Raw genomic sequence first — 13,855 nt, 5'->3', positions numbered from 1 at the left:
TGCGTCTCCGTCTCCTATGGTTTCATCTAGTGGAGAGTCGAGTGAGCATGAAATGGTGGTAGACCCTGTGGGTGTTGTAACTCGCGCTATGACTAAAAGTATGGAGCATTTAACGTCTCAGGAAAGAAGTGAGTTAAAGGCACAGCATTTTTTTTTGCCTGTACCTGATTTATCTGCTCTGTCTTTTCCTCTGTCTGCAGATGAGCTGAGTAAGGAACAACAGTCAGATTCCACTTTGGATGAGCTGTTTACCTCTGCACTTCAGGATGGCGACGTACCAGATAAGGCTAGAAGCTATTTTGTACAAGATGGGTTGTTGCTGAGGAAATGGAATCCTCATGGTGAAAATTTTGTGGGAGATCCTATTGTTCAGGTAGTGGTTCCCACAAAATTTCGCCATGGTGTGTTGGAGGTTGCACACGAAAAGTCGGGTCATTCTGGGGTGCGCAAGACCTATGATCGTGTTTTGCAGTATTTTTTTTGGCCACGTTTAAAGAGCGATATTTCAACCTACATACGGTTATGTCACGTTTGTCAGGTAACCAGTAAGCCAAATCAGAAACTGAAACCGGCTCCGTTACATCCGATTTCTGCTGATTGTAATCCCTTTGAACACCTTATTGTCGATTGCGTGGGCCCTATGCCACCTTCAAAGTCGGGAAGCAAATATTTGCTTACGGTCATGTGTTTGGCTACACGTTTTCCTTCGGCCTATCCATTGCCTATCCTCTTCTTCGTGCTTATTGTGTGCAGCTGGATAGAGATTGGGAGGAGGGTTTGCCCTGGTTACTATTGGCTGCACGTGAGGTTGTGCACGAAAGCACTGGGTTTAGTCCCAACGATTTAGTTTTCGGTCATAAAGTTCGTGGGCTTTTGGCAGTGTTACAAAGTTCTGTAAAAATTTCTGACTCGCCGAAAAATCTGTTGTCGTACGTTTATGGGTTTAGACAGAGGTTAATTGAGGCTAGAGCATTGGCCAGAATTCATCTTGAAAAACAACAGGCAGGTATGAAACGGTTGTATGATCGCCAGGTGGAACGTCGTGTTTTTGAGCCAGGAGACCAGGTTCTTGTGTCACGTCTTTTGCCATCTTCTCCTTTTGAGGCAAAATTTGAAGGCCCATATGTGGTAAAACGTAAACTGAGTGATGAAAATTATGAGATTTCCACTCCGTTTCGGAGAAAGTTAACTCAATTATATCATGTGAATTTACTGAAACCATATTATGAGAAGTCTAGTACGGAAATAAACCCTGTTCGTTCTGCTCTCCTTGCTGTTTCAGGTGCTGGAGCTGGGTTTTGCTCCGGGAAAATGGAGGATGAGGGTAAAGAACCAGATGATGGCATTTTACGTGGACGTTTAAATAATTCTGAGTCTCTGGAAAGGTTAAATGATGTTCTGGTCCACTTGTCTCCTTCGCAGGTAGCGGAGTTGAGTGCACTTTTGCGGAGTTTCCCTGGGTTGTTTGGAGATGCGCCGTCTCGAACAGACTGGGTTGAGCATGATATTGATGTGGGTAATGCTTCCCCTATCAGACAGCGTTATTATCGTGTGTCACCAGAGAAACAAGATTTGATGGAAGCAGAGATTAAGTATATGCAAGAAAATGATATTGCAGTTTCTTCAAGTTCAGACTGGGCGTCTCCATGTCTATTAGTAGGAAAACCTGATGGGTCTGTAAGGTTTTGTACAGACTTTCGAAAGGTAAATACTGTGACAAAGCCTGATTGTTTTCCACTCCCTCGGGTGGACGATTGTGTTGACCAGGTAGGCTCAGCTAGGTATTGTAATGGGAGATTTTTGATTTTCATTACTTACTTTGATTTTCATTAACATACACTAGATTGACTACTATGTGTGTTGCTGACTATGTGATATAATGATTGATGTGGAACTTCTGTGAGGCAGGAGAAAGAGGGGGAGAGCTTTGAAGGCTGAAGCCCTGACCCCTAAGGTCAAAGGGCTGTCCAATTTAGGACTTGCAGGCTGTAAGTTAAGCTAAACTAAAGTTCAGTATAATAGGATCACTGGTGGTGTCTTATCCATCTCTGGAGTTTAAAGAACCTTGGAAGATAACAATAACAGAGTATAAAGACTGGCCTGCCCCTCCCTCCTGGTCGCACTTGTTCCACAGACTGTACTTGTGACTTCTGTGTGGCAACTGGGCCTTCTTGCAAGAATAAATTACTTTTTAATGATCATTTGATTCCAGACTGTCTCTTACGCCAAAGATGATTGTTTAGTGAATTAAACTGCCACAACAGTTGGTGTCAGATTATTGGGATCGATATTCCTTGAAAGGCCTTCTGGACCTGATCAGCGGACGGTGGAGGGAAAACGCCCTGAATGCAATAGGCTTCAGTCTCACCTCGAAAGTGTTCAGAGAAGGAGAACCAGCCGCTTCAGGCCCGGGAGGACTTCCACTGGAATTCGGAAAAGAACCCAGGTGGCAACAGAAAATCTTGGGTAAGAGATAGCAAATTAATTTTTTTCATTTGGGGATTTGGAAAAGAAAATTTTGTGGATGAACCATAATGGCTGTGTTTAAGAACTGAAGCTAGAGCTGTGGTACGAGGAAAGGGAGGCTTTTAAAAAGGGCGAGGAAATTGAGACCTAGGCAGGTCGAGCGATTGTCCAGACCGAAGCCGAGTACTCGTTATTGTGAGATTAATAGGAGCTGAAATAATTGATCACTGGAACACTTCCAGGGAGGCAATTGAGAGTATGCAGAAAAATTAATTCCAACCTTTCCTGATTTACGGTGAAAAGTCAGATTGAGCGCGCTGAAGTAAAATCCACAGGCAATAGTGAAAGAAGGAGAATAACAGCCATTATGGGGACATCTAATAGTAAATACTGCACACCGGTATACTGTGCAATGAAGAAACATATGGGCAAAATGCATGCAAGTCAAATTAAGTGAACAAAGGTTTATTAAGCAGAATGGGGAACAATTATATATTTTATTGGTAAAATAATGATGTCTAGAGAATTTTCGTAACAAGAGTTGAAGGAGGAGGCAGCTATAATGGCTGTCTGTGCATTTTAGGGATTGAGATACGAGTAATATGATATTTTGTTTTTTTTGTGAAACAGCAGAGATAAGTGGGACTGAGAAAATAATGATAACATTAATTTGGATTTGTTTTAATTAAATTTATGGAATATAGTACAAATTTTATACTTTATGAAGAGAAAATTAATGCTGCCAATGATAATGATGAAGATTATGATTCGGCTATGTGATTGAATCTGCCACTGGTGGACTGTAAAAGAATACAGAGAACTGCTTATCAGTGGCTCTGTTTATATTGTGAGATGGGGACAGACTGCTTCAAGGGTGTGCAGTAAGTTGGAGCCGTTTGAAAGCTCAATGATCAAACTATAGGCAAAAAGAGTGTTTTAATTGTGGTCAGCAGGGCCATTTAGTCCGTAATTGTAAATGGACACTCAGAAAAGAAAGTGATAAAGTGACGTGTATTAATGTGGGTTTGAAAGTAGAACAGTATTTAAATGACGATATTAAAGTTTTCGTCTAAAGAACAAGAGATAAAAACAAGGAAAAAAAAATTTGAAGTCTTAAGGGAATCCTTTTGAAGGAAAGTGAATTGATGAATACAGGTTGATGTAAAATTACAGATGACTCCAACAAATGAGTTGCAAAATATTTTAAAAGTACCGGTAACTAAAAGGATGATAGTGTTTTGAATGAAACGCTTTGATAAGGTTTTAGATGATATAGAGAGACTAATCTCACGGATGATTTACAATGATAACTGCAAAAGATGTATCACAAGCAGAGAGGGCAGCCTCAAAAGTTAGTGTGAATCCTAATTGCACATTGATAAACTCCTAGAAAAAACATTGAAGTAATTGAGAACTTGACAACTAAAATTGAGATGAAATCAAATAAGTAGAAGCAGTATTACTGGATTAACAGTTGCTAAATGTAAAATGTGTAGAAAGGCATCTGATTAAACAAACAGTTTGTTAGTGTTTTGAACGTGGAGGATAGTTGACCATGAAAGAACTAAAAAGCTGATGTTTTTCTTTCAAAAGATAAGCTTGTGATTGGCTGAAACAGTTGGCTTATCTGAATCTGGTGTGTGCTGTGGCTGAAATGGCCAGTGCGACAGAGACACAATCTGAGTGGAAATTTGTAATGTCTAAATTCCCTGATGTGGGCAAAAGACAAATATAAGAATTATGTTTATTTGAAAACGCATGTCATTTCTGGCAAAGATGCCTTATGCTGGGCTAGAGTTAAAAGATGGTAGATAAAGTTTGATTTTAGAAATTTATGAGAGTGCAGTGTACCAGTCCTAAATGCTTCAGGGTCTCTCTCTCATTCAATGTCAGCTAAAAGCTGTTATCTGAGCCTGTGTCATAAATGATAATAAGCTATTTATAGTAAGGCACAGTGTTTTAGTTGAAAACCACAGATATGGAGATGTTAAAAGAAATCATGCTACAGGCATTTCATACATTTGAAGGGAAGTTTGTAAATGTTTAAAAGTAAAACTGAATGACTTTAAAGAAGTCTTAAACGATAGAAGGGACGTTTTTGACTAGTTTAATTCAGGACCAGTAACTTCTTTGTCTGATTTTAGCCTCCACCATGAAACAGGGCTGATGGCTATGGCTACAGATGTAACAGTACACTGAATAGACGGATTTGATTAAAATTGACTGAGATTTTGCTGATTCGGACAGATTTAACAGATTTTTGTGATTAAATACTGTTGTTATTAACCTGTCTCCCTGTGTTAACACTATTAGGCAGTCCAGAGTGCTCTGGTGACTCTTGAATGTGCCTTTCCTAAGCTCCAGAAAACAACTGAGTCTGTTGGGGAAAAACTGATTTTGTGATGGGAAAGAGCGGTTACCAGTGTGCACGAAGTGACTACTCAAGGACGGGTAAGAACCTTTGGCCAGAGGTCAACCTAAGGCAGGGGGTCACGCCGACACTGGGCATCTCCGAATGGAGGTGTTTTATGTGAGATGGGTATTAGAGTTGAGCAGGTGACTGTGAGTGGCCAGCAGCATCAGCAGATCACTGAGAGGCCAGATGAGCTGTGAGGTTACGGCAGTCTGACCCAGAAAATGTGAGTCCCTCTAATACCACTCACCAGAAAAACTGCATTTATTGTATGGCTTGTTTTTCATTATGACAAGTGTCTGCAACTATGCCAGGGGACAACACCCTGAAGAGAAGAAAATTATAGATTAAGAGCTAATGGGAATGGGCTTTCAAGATCCAGCTGAGACCATGAGGGGACTGTCATTATTTGTTGTGGAGACAGTAACAAAACTTAATTTATGTCAGGAACATGATGCTGGTTGCCTTATGGGCAAGGGAAAATTATAGAAGTGTTGATATTGAAATAATATGTCTGTAAGATAGTTTTAACTCCTGAAGGTCATTAGACATGTTGGTGGCTAAAGATGAAGACAGCTTGTGATGAGTTAAGAGAAATTTCTGGATAACAAAGGTTTGGGGAATGGAGTATTTAAACTAAAGATAACCTTAGAAATGCTCATAGCATAATGTATTTTAGATTGTTGTAATGGTACTAATTTGAGTTAAACATTTGTATTTTAAAATTTGTGAACTATTAAGGGTTCTAGACTATGATTTATTTAGTTACAATCTTAGGGGGCTGTTGAAAAGATTATTTGTTTATAGTGAGAGAGACTGCTGAGTGGAGGAAGGGTACTCTGTCTGTCTTTCTGTTATCGGCCTGATAAAGCAAGCTGAAGCAAAATAATGATAATGAACAAGAACAACCCAGCTGACTTTTCTAAGAGAAAATGAATAATGAACAGACGTGCTTTGAAACTGGTTAAGAGACCATGTAAAATTAGATCAAAGCTACAGGAAAATGAGAAGTTTAAAATCTTATTTAAAATTTAAATATGTTTAGAGTAAACACCAAAAGATATGAATATGAGAATATGAGCGGTTCATAGTCAGGTATGCGTGTGTGTTTGTTTGGCGGTGACAGCATTGTATGTTTTATGAGTGTTAATTCATGTTTGGTATGTGTTTGTTTAGGGGAGCTATTCCGTCTGAATAGTGTGTATATTGTGTCATTAACATCTGGAATGAGTTTTATCATTACAGATGGGTTAAGGCAAATGACAAATTTTAAAGAAGCCAAAAATCTGATGAAAAGACAATACAGAACACGGGGCAAGCTTTAAGGTGATTAGTCATCAAGCTCTGTCTGGCAGTAATTATTTTTGACATTTATGGTGTTGATTTGAATTACTTTCTGGATCAGTTTAAGTATTTATGTAAATCTGAACTGTGAAGTTGCAGATCGTCATCCATTATGAGTTGAGAAAATGGTACAGATTTGATGGCAACAACAAAAGTGACACATTGGCGAAGGCAATATCAACTTATCCAGAGAGCCCTTCACATTTATGAATATTGTGAATTGAACAAAGAAGGAGAATGTTGTTTGACTGATACTGACCAAGTCTGTACACCACGACCTGACCTGATAGAAACAATTGATGACTTTGACATTGGAAAATGTTTGTTGATGACTGACTTAAGAGACCAAACAACAGGCCTGAAAGGCAGGATATGTGGTGAAACTGAGGGCCGCTGTCCTTCAAATACTTCGATAAGAAGATGAGATTGTGGCTTGGAGTGAAGAATGTAATGTTTTGTTTCAGAGGCAGAGAAAGATGTCTGGGGGAAAAACCCTGCAAAAAGTCATTCTTCTCCCTAACAAAAGTGTTGTATGTGTGTGCTAATAACAGGGACTGTTTCAACAGGGAACGCCAGGGCAGATGCGGCAGCACCACAGACAAAAGAAACTACGTACTTTACTATCTGACAGTAACCTCGACATTTGTTTTTCTTTACAGAGCATGCAGACTTTTGATACAGGGCAGAATGTCAGGATGGATTGTGTCGAACAGAACTGATTCTGTTCCAAATGTAGAAATATTGTTTTGTTGACATGAGCAAAGTGGGTTGAGTGTTTTTCAGGTAAAACAAGGACCCTGAGTGCTATTCAGTGAGCAAAATTATCGGGTGACAATATGTTTCAGGCGGTTGATTCAACAGGTCACACCAAAAGGGACGACCGGCAAGACAAGCAGTCAATAATAAAATAGCTAGGGTCTGCATTCACAGGTGACAGCAGGCAGGAAATGGTTCATTCCACTGGAGGTGCGGTCGGGATCTGAGGGAAAAATCTCTAATGATCAGAAAGTGGTTGGCAGGGTGGCCGCGGGTCCTTAAAAAGTCTTAAAATGTCTTAAATAAAGTTTTCCTAAAAAAAGGCCTTAAAAAGTCTTAAAATGTCTTAAATTCAGATTCGATAGGTCTTAAATATTTCTGGTCACGTTACCGCTAAAATTTCTCCAGTCTGACGGACCTAATATCCATCAAATAACCAGTGAGGCATCGAATCGCGAGAATGATTCAGATTTTATTACATAAACAGCTATTGATAATGATAATGTAGGCTTTTTCTGGTAACGCTGTTGAGGCTCGCGCTGCTTGTCTCTGTGATAGATTTTATAGGAAGAAATCAAAACAAATGAGCATAACGGCAAACAAAACTCCCCAGAAGAAACATACTGAGGTAAAAATACACTCTCGCGTTTCGGGAGTCGGGATAGACGGAATTGTCACTTGCATAATCGGGCCAGCATTGCATCATAAGTAACTTTACCATTTGCACGTCTTTTAAAGTTTTACCTGATTAAACATTCACGCGATTTGCAACTATTCAGTACTTGCGCGCTGTCTGAGAGAGATGTTTTTTTTTCTGCACACATACATAGAGTAAAGCCGCCTCACAAACAGCTCGCGGGTAACAAAAGTTATTTTTCGTGGATTTTATCGCTGTAACAGTCAAAAACATGCGAAAATGATGTCAATTTCGGTCTTGGTGAGTATCCTCTAAACACAGTCGGTTATGTCTTAAATAAGCATAAATCGCACGTGACCGTATGAACACAGGATCCGTGCACTAGCTCTTAAAGGGACAGCAGCCATATGTGTCTGTCATTCATTTGGTTGTCAAAACAACAAACCATAGCTTTCATTTTAAGGAATCAGGATTAATAGCCTATGTATTTAATATAGTCAGGACTAAAATACTACCCAGTGTTATTTTACATTTGATTACTTTATTCAGTCTCTGTAGTATTTCTGAATACTAGTGTTAGACCTAAGCAAAAACTTTTCTCTTTATTTCTATTTATTGGTATCTTATTATTCTATTGTATTTATTTGTGCTACTTTTTTCAATTTAATTCAAAGATTGAAATCAAGCTTCCTTGTGTTGTGTAAATTCTTAAGACCAAAATTACCCCATTGTAAAAATGCAATGAGTGAGCATACATTTAGGCCAGATACATGTAATAAAAAAAAAAAAGTCTAAACTCCCCCCTCAAATTAAAAATCGAATACGCATGTAATATAATATGTATTTCCATCACAGGTTTGGTCTTAAATTTCATTCAAAGTGGCATTAAAAAGGTCTTAAAAAGTCTTAAATTTAACTTGTTTATATCTGTAGACACCCTGGGTTGGAGAGGGTGACACCTGGGTCCACGCCTCTCACCTTAGACTACACCAACCAACCTCAGCAACCCCACGCGCCGATGCGGAGGGCAGTGAGGGATCAAGGACGTGCTAGTAACGTACCTCCCTTGCCAGCGAGGGAAAGCCCATTGCAACGGCACGCAAAGTGTCATATTGGTGAAAACGGAATGTCCATGGGGCGAACGAGATGATCAACACACCTGGAGGAGGATGTGGACCAACTAATGGTTTAAGTTTAGCAGAATAATTTGTTTTGTGACGATTTTGATGATTTTATTTGATTAAATCAAACTAGGGCTTAGTATTGATATGGATCTAATGATTTGATTGGTGCAAATGTTTTCTTTATGTTTTCTGTTTCTGTTTTTATTTTCTTATTTCATTTTTGTTTAATTTTTCTGATGTTTTTATTTTATGGAACGATGATATGTAAAGAGGGTTAAAAGCAGTAGCCATCCGTGGAACGAGATGGCATACAAGGACAGGGTTTGAATATGAGGAGTTTTCCTATCTACTTTATCTGTGTTTTTATAGCATGTTTTGTTTTCCTACTAAATATTAATCCAACTTTTTCTTATTTATACTGTAATGACTGAGGGTCCGACCTATAGTGTTGGGGATGCAATGACAGAGCTCGTTCGTCTAGCCCGGTTTCAGAATAAACCTTTATCTGCTTGCTGTAAAATTAAGGGTCTATCCCTGAAAAAATAGCCTGAGCTTATTTCATTTTAATCTTTTTTTCAAACTAGTTTTAATTCTAATGTTTTGCCTAATAGTTTTAATTTTAATCTTTTTGTCTACTAAGTTTAAGAGTATGATCAGTTATATGAAATTGAGAAATGAGAAGTATAAGTGTGATGTAAGACTTGAACTTGGTACGTTTCATTATGATTATTAGTACTGTGTGAGTGTTTTTGATGAAACAATTATCAATGAATGATAAAAAGGGAGGAGTGTAATGGGAGATTTTTGATTTTCATTACTTACTTTGATTTTCATTAACATACACTAGATTGACTACTATGTGTGTTGCTGACTATGTGATATAATGATTGATGTGGAACTTCTGTGAGGCAGGAGAAAGAGGGGGAGAGCTTTGAAGGCTGAAGCCCTGACCCCTAAGGTCAAAGGGCTGTCCAATTTAGGACTTGCAGGCTGTAAGTTAAGCTAAACTAAAGTTCAGTATAATAGGATCACTGGTGGTGTCTTATCCATCTCTGGAGTTTAAAGAACCTTGGAAGATAACAATAACAGAGTATAAAGACTGGCCTGCCCCTCCCTCCTGGTCGCACTTGTTCCACAGACTGTACTTGTGACTTCTGTGTGGCAACTGGGCCTTCTTGCAAGAATAAATTACTTTTTAATGATCATTTGATTCCAGACTGTCTCTTACGCCAAAGATGATTGTTTAGTGAATTAAACTGCCACAACAGTATGTAACCAAACTTGACCTGCTAAAAGGTTACTGGCAGGTGCCTTTGACTCGGCGAGCTCAAGAAATTTCTTCCTTCGTTACTCCATCAGGTCTTTATTCCTACCAAGTTATGAGTTTTGGGCTTCGAAATGCTCCTGCCACCTTTCAACGCCTGATGAACCGTGTGGTATCAGGCCTTGAGGGGTGTGCTGTGTATTTAGATGATCTGGTTGTCTTCAGTGACAGTTGGGATTTGCACTTACAACGTCTGCATGCAGTTTTGATGCACCTTTCGGAAGCTAGCTTGACTGTGAATTTAGCCAAGTGTGATTTTGCTCGGGCTACTGTGACATACTTGGGTAAAGTGGTCGGAAATGGTGAAGTTCGACCATTAAATGCAAAAGTTCAAGCTATTCAGGAATACTCTGCGCCTACTACCAAAAAAGAGCTTATGCGTTTTTTGGGTTTAGTAGGTTATTATCGTTCCTTTTGCTTTAACTTTTCGTCAGTTGTTGCACCACTTACCGATCTGTTGAAAGCCAAAACAAAGTTCATATGGTCGTCAAATTGTGGGCTAGCTTTTGAAAATGTGAAGTCTCTTTTGTGTTTGTCTTCTGTCCTTGCTGCTCCTTGCTTTGAAAGATCATTCTCTTTGCAGGTTGACGCAAGTCAGGTTGGAGCTGGAGCTGTTCTCCAACAGACTGATGAACAGGGGGTTGTTCGGCCTGTCAGCTTCTTTTCGCGCAAGTTCAACTCATACCAGCTAAATTATTCCGTGGTGGAAAAGGAGGCTCTAGCTTTGATTTGGGCGTTACAGCATTTTGACATCTATGTTGGCTCAAGTCAACCTGTTGTTATTTATACAGACCACAACCCATTGACGTTTTTAAAGACCCACTCCGATGAAAATCATGTTTTTCTAGGTGTTAACATGTTCTTGTGGCATTTTTCTTATGCTAGAGGACATATCTTGAGAAAAATAAGCTCAAAGTTGTATTTCTGAGTATTTCTGCATTCAAATGGCTGTGAATCAGTAGCAGACGCTAAAATGCCGGCTAAAATAGACTGGAGTTGTGACGTAGTAACTCCACTGGGCGGGGCCCGCCCGGTCGGTCAGGTTATGAGGAGTAGAGAAGACGATGGCGGATCAATACCTATGTGCGGTAGCGGGTTGCAATGCTAAGAGGAGAGATATTGGTATTAGCTTTCATGCTTTACCAAAACATGTTGCTGTGAGAGATGAATGGATTACGTTCCAGGGTTCCAGACTGCGACCATTTTTTGAGAATGTGCGAGTTAAAATTTTATGTGGTCGCATTTGTGCGAGTGCATGGTTATGTACTACTCAGTTAAATTCACGCATGAATTTTCCTGCATTGAACTTGTTTTAGCGCCCGCCAAAGTGATTTTTTGTCCCGCCAAAGTCTTATTTGATCGGTGAGTAATGTAGATGAACTGCTGCGCTTGTGACAGGACATGTTTATAACTGAAAGAACGAGCAGAGAGAGAGACCCGGACGCGCGCGCGCGCACTCTCTGTCTTCGGAGCCAGGCGAAAATGTAAACAAGACCTCACCGTCTCCAAACTAAGCGCTGTCTTGCTCTCTCTCCCTCGCACATATTAATCAAAATAAATCGACACGGCGGTAAAAGGTCGGAAGACCAAAGTTTCGTGTGGAGCATTCTGAGATTTTTTTTTCTTTTTCTGAATTGCCGCTGGGTGTGAATTGTGCTTAAAAAGTTGCCTTATCTTCTCTGAAAAGCGTTCCGGACATTCAGCTGACATAAAACAACACTTTAATTAAACGAAAAAAACGATCCAGTGATGAAATGTTTTCTGTGTTGACAGAAAGAAAGAAAGACAGAAAGAGGCTGTTGCTGCCTATGTATCTCGCTTCAGCCAACGGCTCCGCCCACAACGCAGAGGCGAATTGCTAATGAGCTACTGCCGCTCTGCTGAAGCGAAGTCCCAGAAAACGGCACAGGTTTTGTGATTTTGGCTAAAAACGGCATAATCATCATTTAAAGACCACTGAGAATGTTTAAAAATAAATCAAAATATGATCGGAGTGGGACTTTAAACTCTCTTCACTGTCCGAACCAAAGGCTGATACGTTGGTCTTTGTTTCTTCAGGCTTACTGCCTTGATATTAAGCACATTAGGGGGTCTGAAAACGTTGTGGCAGATGCACTGTCACGTTCCCCTATGAATGATGTTTAAATTGGTGTTAAAAAAAAAAGGCACTATTTTGACTCTGGTTGCTGTCCTTGGTATTTAATAATTTTTTTTCTGTATGGGGTTTGTTTTTGTTTTAATTGTTTGTTTGCAGGGATTCTTAATAGATCCCTGTTCTAAGGGGAGGAGTGTGATGAACCTGGGTCTTCATTGGGTTTTTCCCCAGTAGCAGACGGATGACTCCGCCCCCGTAACCGGGTTGCATCCGTGACACCTGTGCCTAATTTCCCTTGCCTCTTTAAGAGAAGCAAGCTCGATGGGAGACAGCGCGGACGGCCAACTTGATTGCTTTAGTTATTGTTTGATTATGTTTCTTTTTGCATGCATCACGACACTACAGCACATTACATTCTCACACATACACCCATCACGACATTACTGACTTTTTGACTACTACAGTACATCATTTTTGTATATTTATCTTATCTAATTAAAAACGTTTCTTTACGAATTGGCTTTCGTATGTCCCCTTTTTTGTTGCGTCCCCTTTTTTGAGTCATGGGGCGTAACAGGTGGCTTGAAACCATACGGCCTTCTGCAACAGGAAAAGAGGAGATAGTAACCAAAAAGAGGAGGGATAGAGATGAAGAAGAAGAAAAAGAAAAGAAAAAAAGGAAGAAAAAGGAAGAAAAAAAAACTATTGTGGCTTCAAAGATATCCCCCAAAGTCCTCAACAGAATGTAAAGATACAATGTAATCCTTTGCTTCAGCGACCAATTCAAGTCTTCTCCTGTTTCCCTCATTCATTACGATAGTGAGCCTGGCCGGGAACAACAGCACTGGATTTTGGCCCAGTTTGTAAAGTTCAGAGAGCACCTCTCTGTGGAACGTTGTTTGAGCACTTCTGAAGCATAATCCTCGTATATAGAGATGAGAGTGCCGTGATAGTTAAGCTTTCCACTTTTCGCTCTGGCCTCACGGATGATCTTTTCCTTCTGCAGAAACTTGTGAAGCCGGACGATAACAGGCCAGTGGATAACAGATCCACAACTTTGGCAAAAAGTTTAGGGTTGCTCTCTGTTAACATAACACAGGTAGTTTCTAAGGCAGGGGTGGGCAAACTACGGCCCGCGGGCCACATACTGCCCGTTAGGCTGTTTAATCCGGCCCGTCGATTATTTAAAAAATTGTCTTAAGATCGCATTCATTTTGCCTTTTCCTTGCAATACTTTGCGTTGCATATATTTGACAATCGGAATATCAGATATTTCATGCCATAGCTAACAAATGTAAAAAAGAAAAAATGACATAAAAGCAGATCATCATTCATTCAGCGCTGTTGTGGCTGCAGTGTGTCACGTAACAAGCGATGACGCGTCACCATGGAAACCAAGTACAAACGGTCGCTTTGAAGCACTAACGCTGAGGATTCAGCCGAAATATCTTAAATTTACGTGTGAAATTAATAATGAGTGGATCAAAGAAAAGAAAAGTGGACAGTGAATGCCGAGTTTTTAATAAGGAGTGGACAGCTCAATATTTTTTCACCTAAGTCCAGAAAGCAAAAACAAATTTGAACAAATTAGTTTATCACGCAGAACAGTGACCCGCCGTATACAACTAATTGACGAAGATTTGACCAGCGACTTGAACAAAAAAGCTGAGTCATTTAAGTTCTATTCGTTAGCACT

The sequence above is a fragment of the Leuciscus leuciscus genome (assembly GCF_965113295.1).
Source record: "Leuciscus leuciscus genome assembly, chromosome: 4".
NCBI classification, from domain to species: Eukaryota; Metazoa; Chordata; class Actinopteri; order Cypriniformes; family Leuciscidae; genus Leuciscus; species Leuciscus leuciscus.
The sequence above is the reverse complement of the archived record's forward strand: the minus strand, read 5'-3'. Positions refer to the sequence as shown.